This window comes from Prionailurus viverrinus, chromosome C2 (assembly GCF_022837055.1).
Source record: "Prionailurus viverrinus isolate Anna chromosome C2, UM_Priviv_1.0, whole genome shotgun sequence".
Lineage (NCBI taxonomy): Eukaryota > Metazoa > Chordata > Mammalia > Carnivora > Felidae > Prionailurus > Prionailurus viverrinus.
The window spans coordinates 18,516,371-18,534,215 of NC_062569.1; the positions used below are offsets into that span (position 1 = coordinate 18,516,371).

Genomic DNA, 17,845 nt, shown 5'->3' on the forward strand with positions numbered 1-17,845 from the left:
TGTCTGGAGATCTTTTTAGATGTCACAACTCGGAGGGAGTGTGCTACTGGTACCTAGGGGGTCGAGGCCAGGAATGCTGCTAAGTAAACATTACCCAAAGTACCAGACAGCCTTCTACACCAAAGAATTCCCTCAACCCCAAAATGTCATTAATTCCAAGGATGAGAATTCTGCCTTAGAGAAATTGGCTCAAGGTTGGTTGAGCTAGTAAAGGTAAGAGAGCTTCACAGTTTGAATCCCTGTTGTCAGACTCTATCTAGTGCCAATCCTCTTATCTTTCTTTTACTGCTCTGTGCCTGGTACAGAAAAAACATTCAATATACAGAGTTATTGTTATTAAAAGTTACATTTGCATATGCCCTAACTGTTCTATACTCTTGTTACTCAAAGTATGGTCCCTGGACAGAATAAAAATAACATCAGCATCCTCTGGAAGTTTGTTAGAAAAGTAGACTTAGACTCTCCCCCACACCTAATACATCAGAATTTGCAAAGCTAGCTATAGAAGACATTAAGTGGCAGATGAATACCAACTCTACCTTTTAAACTTCTAGATTTAAATTACCATTTACATTATCTAGCTCTCTCCTTCACTGCCTATAATTCTTTGCAGTAAGATACAAGTATCAACGCTGGTAATGCTTAGTTGTGTTAAGACTATAAAAACAATAACCAGAGAACTTAGGAAATGCTTATAGGAAGAGATCCACAATCAAATCTATATTCCCTACAACATACTATTCAAAATCCATTCTTAATTTATTCTGCCAATAAATTCAAAGAGAATATGAGAAAATACTATGAATGCTGCAATCTACCTGAAGGAATCCTCCTCTCCCACAATCATCACCCAACAGACACACTCTCCAGGGAACGAAAGCTGTCTACATAGCACATAGAGAGGACATTTTATAAAAAGTAAAAAGCTTCTTGTCCTCCCATCCCTTCAGAAAACGGTAGCCATCTGTCACCTAGAAGTGAGTAGCAGGAGCAACTTGAAAAATCAGAAAACCTCAGTAAGGTGACTAACAGATTAGTTACATGGCTTGGTGAAGTGACATGGCTACTGAAAAGTGAGTCAGCCACTCTAATAACAAAGAGAGGCCTCCTCCCACAAGGTGGTACTGCTAGGGAGGTACCATTCAGGTCACCATTCTGTGGAAAGGACTTACAGTTGAAGGACCAACCTAAAGGACCCCCCAAAACAGCTGGTGCCTACATAAGAATTCACATCAGTGGTATCCAGTGTATCTAAACAGTTACTTTGGAACAGAGTGGGCCCAAATTAGGGGGTGACATTTCCCTACAAATGGGAGGAAAACTGGCTCAGACACTCTAGACCTAAAACAACATGATCCGTGTTCACAAACAGTGGCATTCCCACAAAGTCCCCCCAAATCGTATTATAACAACATTAAGGAAATGGTGTGTGCTGTCTTCCTCCAGAAGAAAGGGGATATACCTTCAAAGGGATTTGATGCAACTTTTCAAGAAACACAAGGCTGATTTTCGGCCTATGGAAGACCTAGAGTGCATTTTTGAAATGTGTTCCCAACCAGTTGTAGGTATTTTACACAAACTGCTACAGCCATGTGGATATATCATCTCTCTTAGATCAGATTTTAAGTCTCTAGAGAACGGTAATTTTCTACACATACTATATGGGACTATTTTTTTTATTTTTTAAATTTGTTTTTAATGTTTATTTTTGAGACAATGCGAGAGACAGAGTGCAATCAGTGGAGAAGGAGACAGAAGGAGACACACAGAATCTGAAGCGGGCTCTAGGCTCTGAGCAGTCAGCCCAGAGCCTGACATGGGGCTCGAACTCACAAACCGTGAGATCATGACCTGAGCCAACGTCAGATGCTTAACCGACTGAGCCACTCAAGCGCCCCAGTAATTAACATTATTTAATTAGCTGGCCAAAATATGTACCACTGTTTAGAATTACACAACAGTGTTTCCAATTAGGTAAAATAACAAAACACCACAAAAGCTCTTACTCAGCTAGCCATTCAATTGTAGTTTTACCTTATATGTTGTTGCTTTAGAAAATAATCCAGCCTTCTGGAAATCTACAATCCAATCTTTAAAAAAAAAAATTAGATGTGCACAGAGTAAGGACACAATTTTAAAATGAAAACTACTTTCAAGAGACAACAATAGGGATAGTGAAACAGCAGGCCTAGAAAACTGGACATCAATGGGTCCTTACTAGTAAGGAGGGATGGCTGAGTAATGAGAGTGTTTGGTAACTAAGCTAAGAATCCCACTTTAACTTCTGGACTATTGATATACAAGATATACAAGTGGGGGGTAAGGTACCAAGCAAGTGAAATGCAAACTAGTCAAATGTCAAGGGCCTAAAAGAAACAGGGGCAGGGAAGGGTAGAGAAAGGCCCATAGAAATGATTAGAGAGAATTAACCAAGAGATCGGTATCTCTTTTGTCTCAAAAATTATTTTTCCTATATTAGGTTATATAGAAGCTACACAAGCTTAAGAACAATTCCTTTTTTTTTTTTTTTTTTTTTTAAAGTAGGCTTCACACCCAGCACGGAGCCCAATATGAGGCTTGAACTCATGCCCCTGGAATTAAGACCTGAGCTGAGATCAAGAGTTGGATGCTTAACTGACTGAGCCACCCAGGCATCCCCCTAAGAACAATTCTAATTTGCTCTTTCCCCAGAGAAGTTAGAAAAACAGGGTCGGAATAGAGTCAAGTGTAAGGCTACGGTGATTACTCCTCTACTGCCACTAAAATAATCCAGAGCAGGTTATCTGCCTTAGAGTCAAGCGGTAGAGTCCTGATTTTTTTAGCACAATGCTTATATTAGTGAATATAAAACTGGTATCTAAATGAGTAAATAGAAATCAATTATTAGTGTCTGGTTCTTACACTAATCAGTTCACAGGGCCTACAAAGCACAACCAACTCTTCTATTGGAATGATCGTTGGTTGTACTGTGTGGTAAGTGAGTAATGGGGGAAAACAGGATCTCTTGTGTAGACTTTTGGAGGGAATATGGTACAGGTGGTAACACTTAAATAAACACTGCACACATTTAGTGCTGATTCTCAAAAGCAACAGTGTCCCAAGGAAAGCTATTTAAGGGATACCAAAATTCTCAAAAATGAATTCATCAGGTTTTAACTCAATTCTAAGATGATTCTAGAACGTGTCTTTGACCATGAAATGACCATTGAAGGTTTCCTAGTCACTCACACTCACCTGCACAGCCTCCATACTGCAACTGCTACCAATCTCAGACTGCAGGTGAGGCAAGCACAGGGTGGTGTGTGTGGTTAGGCAGAAAGGTGAGAAGTGACAAATGTAAATGCACAAGAAACAGAGGTTCAACATCTTGCCATAGAGCAGAGAAAGCTGCTTGCACTACCTTGTTGCGGTGATTTTTGGAGTCATTTAATATGTGGTACAAATTCCCTATTTTGTTATTTGATAAAGCTTTTAATACAAAAAATTAAGGTTTTTTTACTGCCCCATTTTGCTCCTAAAAATATTCCAATTTGGATGTTATATGGTTAACCTGTTTATGAGGGCATCTCAGAACACCTTCTTGCACTGCCCAATCAGCTTGGAACCTCCCTGCCAATCTCTCAATTCTAGCAATTTTACAGATTCTTCGTCCTCAAGCTGCATCGTCCTTCCAGGGATTTGAGTAGACACCCCAAGCAAGGGTCTCTCATCCTAGGTTCAGCTCCCTACAACTTCCCTCAGTACAGAACTCACATGGATTTGGAGGATAAAGACGTTTTGTGCTAGAGCTGGTATTCACATCCAGGAAAGGTGAGATCAGCAATTCTAAGACCCTTTCAGCAAGCCCATAGGTCAAAACTATTTTCATAATTCTAAACAGTACTTGCCTTTTTAACTCTTTCTCTCACATTTGTACTGTGAAGTTTTCTTGAGACTATATGAGATATGAGAGCAGATAGTGCAGAAGCAGATAAGAAAATCCAGCTGTCTTAAGTCAGACATTAGAGCAATTTGCAAATATGTGAAATAGTGCCACTCTTCTAAGTGTTTTAGTTTCGGAAAACAAGCTATTTTCATTAAAAAATATGTTAACATGCTTATTTTTTTTTAAGTTTCTTTATTTTGAGAGAGCCAGTGAGTGCCGTGTGCAAGGGGCAGGGAGGGAGGGAGGGAGGGGGGGAGAGAGAGAGAGAGAGAGAGAATGAACGAATGAATAAATATCCCAAGCAGGCTTGGTGCTGTTTGTGCAGAGCCTGATGCTGGAACCCACTAAGTGTGAGATCATGACCTGAGCCAAAATCAAGAGTTGGACGCTTAATCGACTGAACCACCCAGGCGCCCTTGTTTTTGTTATTTTAAAATGAAATATATATATTTTAGAGAGAGCCTGCTAGCGGGGGAGAGGGGCGGGGTGGGGAGAGAGAATCCCAAGCAGGCTCCACGCTCAGTGCATAGCCCGATGTGGGGCTCAATCCCACGACCCTGAATCATGACCAGAGTCAAAATCGAGTCGGACGCTCGACCAACTGAGCCACCCAGGTGCCCCAAATTATAAATCTTTTTAATGTTTCAGCTTTCATTTTGAATACAGTAAAAATCCATAATAATTAACAGTATCAACAAAAGCTCTTAGGCGCCCATCATTTTTAAGAGTACACGATGGGGTCCTGAAACAAAAAAGGCTTGCGAATGGCTGGGCAGGTTATTTTAAAACAATATTAGCATAACTAGCCAACGATTTTAAAAAGTGTTCTACTCTTATTCCCATCAGATATTAAAAAACAAAAAGTTTTAAACAGGAACTAGAAGCTATTCATCACCCTGTTCCCCCAAGTCCCCACACCTTGGAAACCCTAAATACCATGTAAGAAGTCGGACTACCCTGAAGACTACCTATATAGGAGAGACCATGTGGAAAGACTAAATGAAAAGTGAGAGATGAATGAGAAGCCCCAGGTGTTCTAGCCCTTAGTCATTTAAGTCTTCTCCACCCAAGGTACCAGAAATGTGAGTAAAGAAGCTTTCAGATAATTCCAGGCCCAGCCTGTGTAAATGCATGAGAGCCCAGCCCTAGTCAGCCCTCAAATATACCAGAGGTTATGATAAATGGTGGTTGCTATTTTACACCACTTAGTTTAGGGCGTTCTGTAAGGCAGCAATAAAGAATGGGAACACTCCCCAAGAAGAGCCTTCAACCAACAGCTGATGGTGGGGTGGGACAATTCTGAGGCAAGGGCTTTATCCAGTTCCCCAGAGTTCACCTTAGGCAACTTTCACTGTGGGAACCTGGCTTAATAAACGGCATCCTTTACTGACAGTCTTTCCTACCTTGTTTTATTTCCCATCACCACTTCTGTTCCTTATACCACTAAAAACCTACTTGTATTAGAATTCTCAACTTAAGGGTCTCCTCTGGGAAAAGCAAAGCTGAGACACCACTGAAGTGAAACACACACAAAGGAAAAGATGAACAGATATGATTACATAAAAACTGAAAATCTGTAGGAGGAAGACAAAGAGATTACAAAAGGGTAAAGACAACTGCAGTACATGATTAAAGGTTAATATCTTGACTATGAAAAAACTTGAAACAGACTAACAATAATAGATAAAGGACTTGGGCATTCCTCAAAAGAAACTTGTATGGCCAGTTAGCAAATTCTCAATCTTACTCAGACTCAAAGAAATGCAAATTAAACACAGAGGCACATTTACCTATCAGACTGGCAAAAATGTAAAAGACTGAAAATCTTTGGTGTCTAACTGTGTGATGAAATAGGCATTCTCTTCCACTGCTGGTGGGAGAGTAAATTAGTAATCCTAGATTGTGATTAGGTATAATGTATTCAAATATAAAACATATGAATACCCTTTGACACAGAAATTCTGCTTCTCAAAACTTACTCCAAAGAAGTAAGTAGACACTTGCACAAGGCTATAAGGATATTTATAAGAACCTTACGTATAATGCAAAAATCTCTGCAATGAGCTAAATTATCAATAGGAGATAGGTTAAACTGTGGTACAACCATACAATAGTATACAATGCAATACTGCTCCCGTCCCCAACTTACAGCCCTGTGAAAGCCACTAGTAACTATATGGGGTTTAAGGTGTCCTGTGGCCACATTAAAGGACAGTTTGGGCCCTACTACCATATAAAAGCTTCTACTGATTATCGCCCTGTCCTGCCACTTCCTCCCGTCTCTCTTCAATTCAGATTCTCTTTCCTAACCTCCTTTTCTACCATGCTCCCAGATATGGTGCTGAGAGACAGACTGAATCCAGGAAGAGACTGCAAATCCTCCAACAGTGTAAATCAAGGGGGCTCAAGTTTACTCCAACGACAGCATACAAACAAGGCAGAGGGATCTGAAAGCCTACTCAGCAGACAGAATACCAACTGTTTGCTAAGATGATCTGTTCAATTTATCTAAATAGTCTAGATATCTAATTGTCAATTTATCTAATAGTTAAAACATGAAAAGATTTGAAGTGGGTGAATTTAACTGTAGGTAAATTGTGCCTTAAAAGTAGATAAAGCAGGGGTGCCTGGGTGACTCACGTCAGTTTAAGCATCCAACTCTTGATTTCAGCTCAGGTCATGATCTCATGGTTCGTGAGTTCCAGCCCCATGATGACAGCATGGAGTCTGCTTAGGATTTCCTCTCTCTCTACTCTTCCTCCACTTGTGCGCACACTCACCTCCTCTCTCTCTCAAAATAAACTTTTTTTTTTTTAACGTTTATTTATTTTTGAGACAGAGAGAGACAGAGCATGAACGGGGGAAGGCCAGAGAGAGGGAGACACAGAATCGGAAACAGGCTCCAGGCTCTGAGCGGTCAGCACAGAGCCCGATGCGGGGCTTGAACTCACGGACCGCGAGATCATGACCTGAGGCAAAGTCAGCCGCCCAACCGACTGAGCCACCCAGGCGCCCCTCAAAATAAACTTTTTAAAAAAGTAGATAAAGCAGAGAAATTTGCAGAGAAATCAATCTTTTTTTTTTATATAACATTTATTCATTTTTGAGAGACAGAGAGAGACAGAGTGTGAGTGGGGGAAGGGCAGAGAGAGGGAGACAGAGAATCCGAAGCAAGCTCCAGGCTCTGAGCTGTCAGCAGAGTCCTGCACGGGGCTCAAACTTGTGAACGGCGAGATCATGCCCCTGAACTGAAGTTGGATGCTTAACCGACTGAGCCACTGAGGCACCCCAGAGAAATAAATCGTTTTTAATAGTTGTTTCATAAATGAATTTTTTAGGGGTGCCTGGGTGGCTCAGTTAGTTGAGCGTCCAGCTCAGGTCATGATCTCACGGTTCGCGGGTTCAAGCCCCACATCAGGCTCTGTGCTGACAGCTCACAGCCTGGAGCCGGCTTCGGATTCTGTGTCTCCCTCTCTCTCTGCCCCTCCCCCACTCGTGCTGTCTCCCTCTGTCTCAAAGATAGATAAACATCAAAAAAACAATTTTTTTTAAACAAATGAATTTTTTAATCTTTACCCAAATCCTTTATATCAGCAGAGGTAACAGTATTTCAATTTTAAAGATGAGGAAACATTCAGGAGGTTGTGATATGTTTGTACAAAGTCCTAAAGCTAGGAAATCACACTTCTAGCCAATACAATCCAGGCTTTCCTATAGTGAGATTTTTTTCCAATACATCCATAGAGCTTCCAATAATATTATCTGCCTTTGGACTCCCCACCAATTTTGTTTAATCACATTTACTATTCCACCTTTCCCACCTCATTATTCCATTTCTCTTTTACATTTGGATGGAAGCTGGGATTAAACAGGAACAAGAAAATCTTGTGACCCGCTAAGAGGTGTTATTAAAACTTCTTAAAAATTGATTCAGTTTTTTTTTGTAGAAATGAATTAACTGAAAATACATACCACACAGAGTACGACTTAGTGTGGAAGAGAGGGGATTTAATTATAATGTGATAACTGCAAAAATGATGAGAACCCCAAGCTTAATGAAAACCAAAGATGGGTTTTGGGAAACAAGCATCAGTTCAACTGAATAAGAGCCCAAATGTTATGCTCTTAAACTGCAAAAAGAACAAGAAACACGATTAAAAAAAGAACAAACTTTTTAAAAAAGAGGCTCGTTTACTCCAACAACAGCATACAAATATTTTTCAAAACAAGGCAGAGGGATCTGATAGCCTACTCGGCAGACATATCCACCGAATACCAAGTGTTTGCTAAGAGAAAAAAAACAGGCTAAAAAGGAGGTATAAAACAGGACACCAACTTCCCCAGCTAATAAGTCACGGTGGTCCACTCCACTCCATTCGGTTCTAGCCCACAGTGGCACTGGGAGGTCCAGCCATCACTGGAATGACCTGCACTGAAATGGAGGTCAACCCCTGTCTGAGGATACAATATCACCCACTGCTCAATGCTCTGTGAAGCCGAGGCCTCTGCAACCTCTTGGTTCCCTCCCTCTCCATCGCAGGATCTACAGCTCAGAACCACCAGGAAATCACAGGGTCAGAAGGTGAGGAGAGCTATTTACTGCACTTGGAGAGTCACTACCTTCTTTCTTGGCCCCAGCTGGCCAGGAGAGAAAAGAGAAGGCTGTTTATATTTGCAAAGGGCTGAGAGTGTGAATGAGGGAGGCTATGCCCTGTGTGTCAAATGCAGGCTACGCTTGGAGGGGAGGGTCTGCTCTGGCTCCTTGTTCCCTGCTAAATCTCCTCACCAAATCTCCGTCCTGCTGTCTACACACACCCTTCTAGCTGAGGAGTGGAGACAGCGGTTTTAACAAAGCTAGGTGCTGCAGCAGCTGCTAAAGAGGCCCAAGGTGGAACACTCCCATGTGACATCTCCCAGCTGCCCAAGTCTAACAAGTCTACTCCTAGCACTGGTAAGCAGACACACATGACCTTCTCCAGTGGCCACTGACCAGCTATCATTCTGGCTCGTAAAACATGAAAAACGCTCGCCAAGAACAGCTAAGGTATACACCTATTCAGGGTAAGTTTTATGGGAAAAGCCAAAAGGCAAGAAAAGTTCTGATGAAGAGAGGAGGGGCCAGTTGTTCCAAGCCTCAGGTGAGGAGTCTGGCTGAGGGGTACAAAATGTGGCTAACAGCCCACAGACATGCTTGGAAAATAAGGTTAAAAAAGAGGATACGAATAATGAAGTAAGTGGGGAAACTTTAATCTCTGATTTTTCCCCCTTCTTAGAACGACAACAACAACAACAAAACCCAACCCTGATTTAAGTATTGGACCAGAGGGGAAAGACAACTATCTCCAAACACATACATAAACATGACAGATTGAATACATATGCCAACTTTTTTTTTTTTTACTCCTTCTGCAAACTCTGACATGACATTGAAGATATTTTCTTTAAGGCATAAACCTACAAAGATGAGAAGAAAAGGAAAGGAGACAATATCAACACGAGTTCAGAAGCTAGGAGGCAAATGAGCAAATGGTTAAAGGACACAACATCCAACACACTGAAGACACCGAGTCATAAACTGGTTGTAAAGAAAGCCAAAATCAAGCCAGATACACCACATAACCCTCCCAAAGACAGCAATTTATGGTGCTGTGGAAGTTGAGAATCAGGAAGGGGAAGGTTCTAAAATAAGGACTGGTGAAAAGTCCAATTCCAAGACCCTGTGTGACAGGCAGAATTTTTGGATGGGCAGCATGATGATCTCCCCCCTAAATCATCTCCACGTGAGCGTGGGCGGAAGCTGTAACTTGCTTCTCACCAACAGAAAAAGGCAAAGTTGATAGGGCCCCACTCCCTGAATCAGGTTACGTTTTCTGTAAAATGTTATGTTCTAGAAGACTCAGTTGTAGCTGACCACAGAGAGAGAGAGAAGGGAGCAAGCAGCTATGATACACATTGCCCGTGGAGAGGGCCAGAGAACTGCCAGGGCCCCTAAGAGCAACTGACTTCAGTCCTACAGCTGCAGGGAAAGGAACTCTATGTCACAACTACATTAGCTCAGAAGAGAACCCTGAGCGACAGATGAGCACACAGGCTAGCTGGTTCCTTCACTTTGGCCCTGAAAAGACGCTGAACAGAGGTCTAAGCTGTACCCCAACTCCTAGCCCATGTGAACTGTACATTCTAAATGTGGGTATTGTTTTGAACTGCTAAAGTTGTGGTGGGTTGTTACACAGCAATAGAAATCCTGCCAGACTGGGGTTTATTTTCCGGAGAGGTTTAAAACTGGGGTCTCTGAACCAGGGGACATTAATATGGATGAGGGCAGAGGTGCCGTACTGACAATGAGCTTACGCATGCCCAACAATAAGATCCCCAGTTTTCTTCCTCAGCGCCCAGAACAAAGCCTGGCCTTCACCCTCTAGGCAGTCAGTCTCCTTTGGGGAATGTTAACAGCTCAGAGGAAAGATCTCAATAAACTTATATTAAAGGCCCCCTATGTAACAGATAACCAAGAAACATGGTTCTTCTCTAAAACAGCAAAGATCAAAACAAACTACAAGACAGTCAATTAGACAAAACAAATTACAAAGAAGATTTTAAAATAAACTGAATTACTAATATCCAGAGAGACAGAAGATACTGCACCAATGAAACAAGAATATGGCCAAAACAAAACAGTATTCAGAAAAGAAGAGGAGGTGGGGGTGAAGTGGGATGAAGGGGGGTGGGTGAAGGTGGCCAAAAGGTACAAACTTCCAGGTGTAAGATAAATAAGTTCCGGGGACGTAATACACAGCATGGTGGCAACAGTTAACGCTGTATCACATATTTGAAAGCTGCTACGAGAGTAGATATTAAAAGTTCTCTTCACACACACAAAAATTCAATGTCTGGTGATAGATGTTAACTAAATTTATTGTGGTAAAGTCATTATGCAATATATACATAAATCATTATGTTCTACACCTTAAATGAATACAATGTTATAATTATATCTCAATAGAATGGGGGGGGGAGGAACTTTTAGCAACTAAAAATGAAAGCAAACATATTTCAACATAATAAAGGCCACGTGTGACAAACCTACAGCTAACATCATACTGAATGGTGAACAACTGAAAGCTTTTTCTCTAAGATCAGGAAAAAGATGAGGGTCTCGATATCCACTCTCACCATTTTATTCAACATAGTACTAAAGTCCTCGCCACAGAAATTAGAGAAGAAAAAGAAATAAAAAGAATCCAATTGTTAAGAAAGAAGTAAAACAGACTACCCACAGATGGCATAATACTATATATACAATACCCTACGGACTCCACCAAAAAACCGTCACAGAATAAATGAATTTAGTAAAGCTGCAGGATACAAAATTAGTAAATACATAAAAATCTATTGCACGTCTATACAGTAATAATGAAGTAGCAGAAAAAGAACTTAGGAAAAAATCTCTTTTACAATTATACCAAAAATAATGAAATATCAGGAATAAATTTAACCGATGAGGTGAAAAGACCTATACTCTGAAAACTGTAAGACACTGATGAAAGAAATTGAAGATGACACAAATAGAAAAACACACAATGCTCCTGGACTGGAAGAATACTGCTAAAATGCCCATACTACCCAAAGCAATACACAGATTCAATGCAATCCCTATCAACATATCAAGAGTATTTTTCACAGAGCTAGAACAAATAATCCCAAAATTTGTACGGAAACACAAAAGACTGTGGACAGCCAAAGCAACCTTGAGAAAGAAGAACAAAGCTGGAGGTATCATAGTCCCAGATTTCAAACTATATTCCAAAGCTGTAGTAACAAAAACAATATGGTACTGGGACAAAAATATACACATAGATCAATGGAACAGAATAGAGAACCCCGAAATAAACCCACGGGTGAATTAATCTACAACAAAGGAAGCAAGCACATACAATGGGGAAAGAAAGTCTTGTCAATAAATGGTGTTGGGAAAACTGGACAGCTACATGCAAAAGAATGAAACCGGACCACTTTCTTACACCATACACAAAAATGAACTCAAAATGGATTAAAGACCTAACTGTAAGGATCAGAAACAAACCATAAAACTCCTCAAAGAAAACATAGGCAGTAATCTCTTGGACGTCAGCCTTAGCAACATTTTTCTGGATATGTCTCCCCAGGCAAAGGAAACAAACGCAAAAATTAATAAGAATAAATAATAATAAAAAAAATATATATACACACACATATATATACATATATATATATATATATATATGTGTATATATATATATAACTACACCAAAATACAAAGCTTCTACACAACGAAGGAAACTATCAAAATGAAAAGGCAAACTACAGAATGAGAAAACATTTGCAAATGATTATCCAAAGGGGTTAATATCCAAATTACTTATGAATGCATACAAATCAATACCAAAAAAATTAATAATCTGAAATTGAAAATGAGCAGAGGACCTGAATAGATATTTCTCCAAAGACAGGGAGATGGTCTAACAGAGACATGAAAAGATGCTCAGTATCACTCATCATCAGGGAAATGCAAATCAAAAGCACAATGAGATACAACCTCACCCCAGTCAAATGTCTATCATCAAAAAGACAAGAAATAACAAGTGTTGGCAAGGATGTAGAAAAGGAAACTCTTCTGCACTGTAAGTGAGAATGTACACTGGTGTGACCACTGTGGAAAACAGTATGGAGGTTCCTCAAAAATTAGAAATACTCAATGATCCAGTAATTCCCCTTCTGGGTATTTACCAGAGAAAAAGAAAGCACTAATTTGAAAAGATACATGCACCCCAATGTTTACTGAAGCATTATTTACAACAGTCAAGACACAGAAAGAACCTAAGTGTCCACTGACAGATGAACGGATAAAGAAGTGGTATATATATAAAAGTGTGTGTATGTACACACACACACACACACACACACACACACACACACACACACACACACAACGGAATATTACTCGGCCATAAAAAAGAATGCAATCTTGCCATCTGTGACAACACAGATGGACCTAGGGGGTATTACACCAAGTGAAATAAGTCAGACTGAGAAAGACAATTATTGTATGATTTTACTTATATGTGAAATCTTTAAAAACAAAGCAAATGAGTGAACCAAGAGAAAACAGACTCATAGATACAGAAGAAAAAAAAAAACAAAAAACGGTAGTTGCCACAGGGAGGGGAGTAGAGGATAGGCAAAATAGGCAAAGGGGATTAAAAGGTACAAACTTCCAGTTATAAGTAACAGAGATAAGTGCAGCAAAGGGAATATATTCAATAATATTTTAATAACTTCATATGGTAACTACATTTACAGTAAACACTACATAATGTATAGAACTGGAATCACTAATCTACATCTGCAATTAACATTTTATCAACAATACTTCAATTACACCATGAACAAAAAATTTTTCAAAAATACAGTGAAGGGTAAAGTTGAAATCTCCCCCAAAACGTAGAAAAAAGGTTAAAAAAATAGAGAAAACACACAATTTTTCTGTTACAGATATGGGTGTCTTCTGCCGGAATGTAGCTGAAAATGGAACTGGAAAGACTAAATGGGGATAAATCACAAAGGGCCTTAAATGCCTACCAAACCATTTAGATTTTAGCAGCTTTGCACCTACAGGAGTGAAGCGAAGAAACAGTCACTGTTTTAAGAAGTAGACAACTTTAGGGGCGCCTGAGTGGCTCAGTCAGTTAAGCATCCGACCAGCTCAGATCATGATCTCACAGTACGTGGGTTTGAGCCCTATGTCGGGCAGCTCTGTGCTGACAGCTCAGAGGATGGAGCCTGCTTCGAATACTGTGTCTCCCTCTCCCTCTGCCCCTTCCCCTGCTCACACTCTATGCCTCTCAAAAATAAATGTAAAAAAAAAAAAAAAAGTAGACAACTCTAAACACCAAAAACATCAACCTATTCAGAAATAGGAAACTACAAACACAATCTTCAATGCCTGAGGCAGAGAGCCTAATTAGGGTACTATAGAAATCCAACAACCTGGATTATTAGAGCAGGGACAGTAAAAACAAAATTATCCAGGAGGAAATCATAAGTACTTCACAGTAACAGTCCTCCAGGGTTATCAATAAAGATCTTCTGACATCAATACATACACAAATAAGATGCCTACATCCAATTCTCGATGCGCAGGAAGAGACCAGAGGGGTCTCTCCGTGGCCTGGCTAATCTCCCAGCAGTATCGTCAACCAGATATGCCAAACAGCACCATAAATGTAGCACTTAGTTTTCACTTGCTAAATAAACAAAATGTGAGCTTATGTACATAATCTTGCACGTTTAACATAGTATTAACATTACAAAAAACTATCAAACTGACTACCCTGATTTTAGTTCAGAAAATATTTATCATTAGTTATATGCTTAACTGGTATTTGTTGTTATATGCAGTAGTTAAAAAAATACAATGTACATGCTATTTTCGGTACTGTCTATGTTTCTTTAAGAAGTTAAAGATATTAGGCTTAATATTCTTTTGAAACACACCATTTAAATAGGTTTATGGCTTTATTTAAATGGATTTAGGCCTTATAGCAAATAAAGATGGAAGTATTTTGGAAAGAAACATATCTCCCAATCGGTTTATCTGGCAGCTTGGTTGAGTGGTGCTGTTTCTTTCTTTCTTTTTTTTTTTTTTTGTTGTTTATTTTTGAGAGAGAGTGTGCGCACATGAGTGGGGGAGGGGCAAAGAGAGAGGGAGACACAAAATCTGAAGCGGGGCTCAAACCCATGAACTGTGGAATCATGAAGTAAGCCGAAGTCAGATGCTTAACCTCCTGAGCCACCCAGGTGCCCCTGGGATTGTGCTTCTTTTAAGAACCAGGGCTGAAAAGGAAAAGAGAAGAGAAGAGAGAAGAGAGAAGAGAGAAGAGAGAAGAGAGAAGAAGAGAAGAGAAGAGAAGAGAAGAGAAGAGAAGAGAAGAGAAGAGGAAGAGAAAAAAAAGAACCAGGGCTCACAGTTTACAAAGACTCACAAACAAGCACATTCAACGACACATAAGCATGAGGTAAAATGAATTCCAACATAAACTCAGGCAAGCCACTAAAATCCAGTGGATTTTTAACCACTAATTACACCTCTACCAGAATTTAGTTAACTAAAAGCATTGTCAATATTTAGCCATTTTAGTGTTTTGTTAACGTGCGCTTACACTGTGCACCACACAGAGCCACGAGGAGGCGTACTAACTAAGACAGGGCCAAAGTGATAAAACAAAATCAGAGCGGTCAAGATTTGTTTAGCAAAACAACACCGTCAGTGAGGCAGTCACCAGCACGGAGGAGGAGCAGCTGCAGCACCAACCCCCCAGAAACCTGATCAGAGGACAGAACGTTCATCCGCGCGGCCAAGGTGAAAGCACCCGGAAGCCAAGGAGCAGACAGCTGCTAGAGCGGGCAGGCTGACACAGGAATGCGCCTGAGTTCCAGTCTGGTAGCGCAAAAAGCCTTCGTCCGTCAGCAAGAATAAAGTTAATCAGAGCCATCCTTCACTTCAAGGGACACTTACACATCTGCTTTGTACAAAATGTACACACAGGACATGGTTCTGGAGAAGAATCACCTCCTCGAAGGAAAGTAAAGGAAAATTTCAGCGGCTCTGGCGGTTGTGGCTGATGGACACGGAAGAGTGAAAGTAGCATATAAAATAAATCTACACGTGTTTTATGATACTACAATAAGCCAATTAAAAAAATCCACTTACACTTCTGTTCAACATTACGCTATGTATAGAAAATTCTTACAAGATTCACAAACACGGTACAAGTTACTAACTATCCTCCTAAAACTCCCCTCTAAGATGAGGGTCAACAACAAATGATTAGAATACAAGGCGGATTGTTAGAAGGATAAAAGGGAAGTGGAACAGGTGTGAACTCCAGTGAGGGTGGCTTCAAAACGGGCCAAAATGAACATATGGGAAATCCTCTTTCTTCCCTTCCCTCTTGCACACGCGTGCAAACATGCCAGCTTTCAACCACAAGAGCTCCCTTTCTTTCACTTGTGAGGTGAAGTGGGAGAAAAGAGGACAAGTATTTAGAACACATTTCCCAAAATGAACAGCCTCAGTGAAGTAGGTCAGTGATTCTTACAAGTCCAAAGCCAAGCTTCCACCAAAATGTAAAGAATCAGGGGAAAAGGGTACAGTATTTGCTTTTCATAAACTTTAATTTATTTAATAAAAAGTCCTGTCTGTTTTGATGATCAAGTTCTTCCTATTTTGTGATAAAATTATCCTTCCTTTTGTGAACTGCTGATGACAGTAGATGGTGATTTTGTTTTCAACGTCCTTGCAAGACAAAATAAAATTAGCAACCCTGTATCAGCCCCCTGTGGGTTGAGATTCCAAATTTATTACTGTACTAACAGCTTTTGCCTGTAGCCCTGGGTGGTATCTGCCCCAGCATTTCCACAGAGAAAAGGACTGGTCCCAAGTCTGGGGCTCAGCTAACCCAGCACCTCTCAAGTGTCCTCAGGCTCCCAGCCTCTCTCCAGAGAACCCAGGCAAGGCTGCTGCCACCCTCCCACATCCCACTGGCCCCTCTAGCACGCAGACCCGTCCCTGAGAGGAACACACACTGGCGGCAGCTTCCATGTGCAGAGAAGGGTCACAAGTTGCTTCCAAACCACAAGCGGGTCCCGACTCTCTCACCAGACACCGCACTGATGAGAGACAAGTTCCTCCCAAGTGGCAGGTGCAGTGAAACCTCTTTGTGCCAAACTATTTCCTAAATAAATCCGGTGTAACTTTGTCTTGGCTGGTACACATCTCCAGTCTGATGGGCAACCAACAAGGTACACGTTTTGGAAAGAACGTCTTAAAACACAGAATGTGTCATTTTATTTACCTTGGCATCCCTTCCTCCCTCAAACTTCAATTCTCCCACATGAAAATTTCTATCTTCAATTCCTTTTTCCTTCTTTCCCCCCTTCATTTTAGATGTACATCTTTCCAAGACAAATGTGGTCCACCAAAGTCCTCTCCCACTTTATCAATGAATCAAACATTTGGTTATAAAAAGTTCAAACTCTGCCATGCAAAGAGAAACACAACTAAACAGAGTCTCCTCCTAAATACACTCCCAAATACCTCTACCCCTTCAAGCTGCCAGTCCAGCTTTCTCCTGACTTTTAGAGGTAACTTTCTGCTTCTATCTACATACAAACCCTTGCACCTGAGATTCAATCCTGCTTTACCTCAATATTCCAATCAACTGTTCTCTTAAAGGTACCAATGACCTTCCAATCTCAAAATCAAATGGCACTTCTGACTTCCTTCATCAGCCTTTTTATCAAGAACACTTCCTAAAACTTGCCAATCATGACCTTAATTCTCTGATTTTCAGCTTAATTCCCTTGTACCTCTGAACTTCCCTCTCCCCTTTTTAAAGCCTCTCCCTATTAATCTGTCAGAGCACAGGGACAAATCCCTGCCCCTTCTGCTCAGGCCATGATCTCACGGTTTGTGGGATCGAGTCCTGCATCGAGCTCTGCGCTGACAGCACAAAGCCTGTTTGGGATTCTTTCCCTCTCTCACTGCGCTTCCCCTTCTCCCGTTTTCTCTCCCTTGCTTTAAAAAAAAAAAAAAAATTAATTAATAAAAAGAGAGAGCTGCATTTCATGGGAGGGTTTGGATATGTGTGAGGTCCAGAGTGGCCTTAAGGGACAATGGAAGGAGAAAGGGAGAAGGCACAGTCAGAATCTGATACAAGTTTAGTAGGTAATCTTAGCTTACCATCTAAACAGTTATTAGACCTTGACAATGCACTAGAAAAATAATGTCTGCTACAAAGCAGTGACTTTCAAACCATACTCCAGATGGAGGAATAAGGCTGTGATGTTTTAAATGCTTCATTTCCCTGAAATCTGTTTTAA

General features: G+C 40.6%; 1 protein-coding gene across 2 annotated transcripts in view; it reads right to left on the reverse strand.

The window, feature by feature from the left end:
- The window catches only part of UBE2E1 (ubiquitin conjugating enzyme E2 E1), an 82,300-nt gene that overhangs the window by 6,556 nt on the left and 57,899 nt on the right, over positions 1–17,845 (reverse strand). The window lies entirely within an intron of this gene.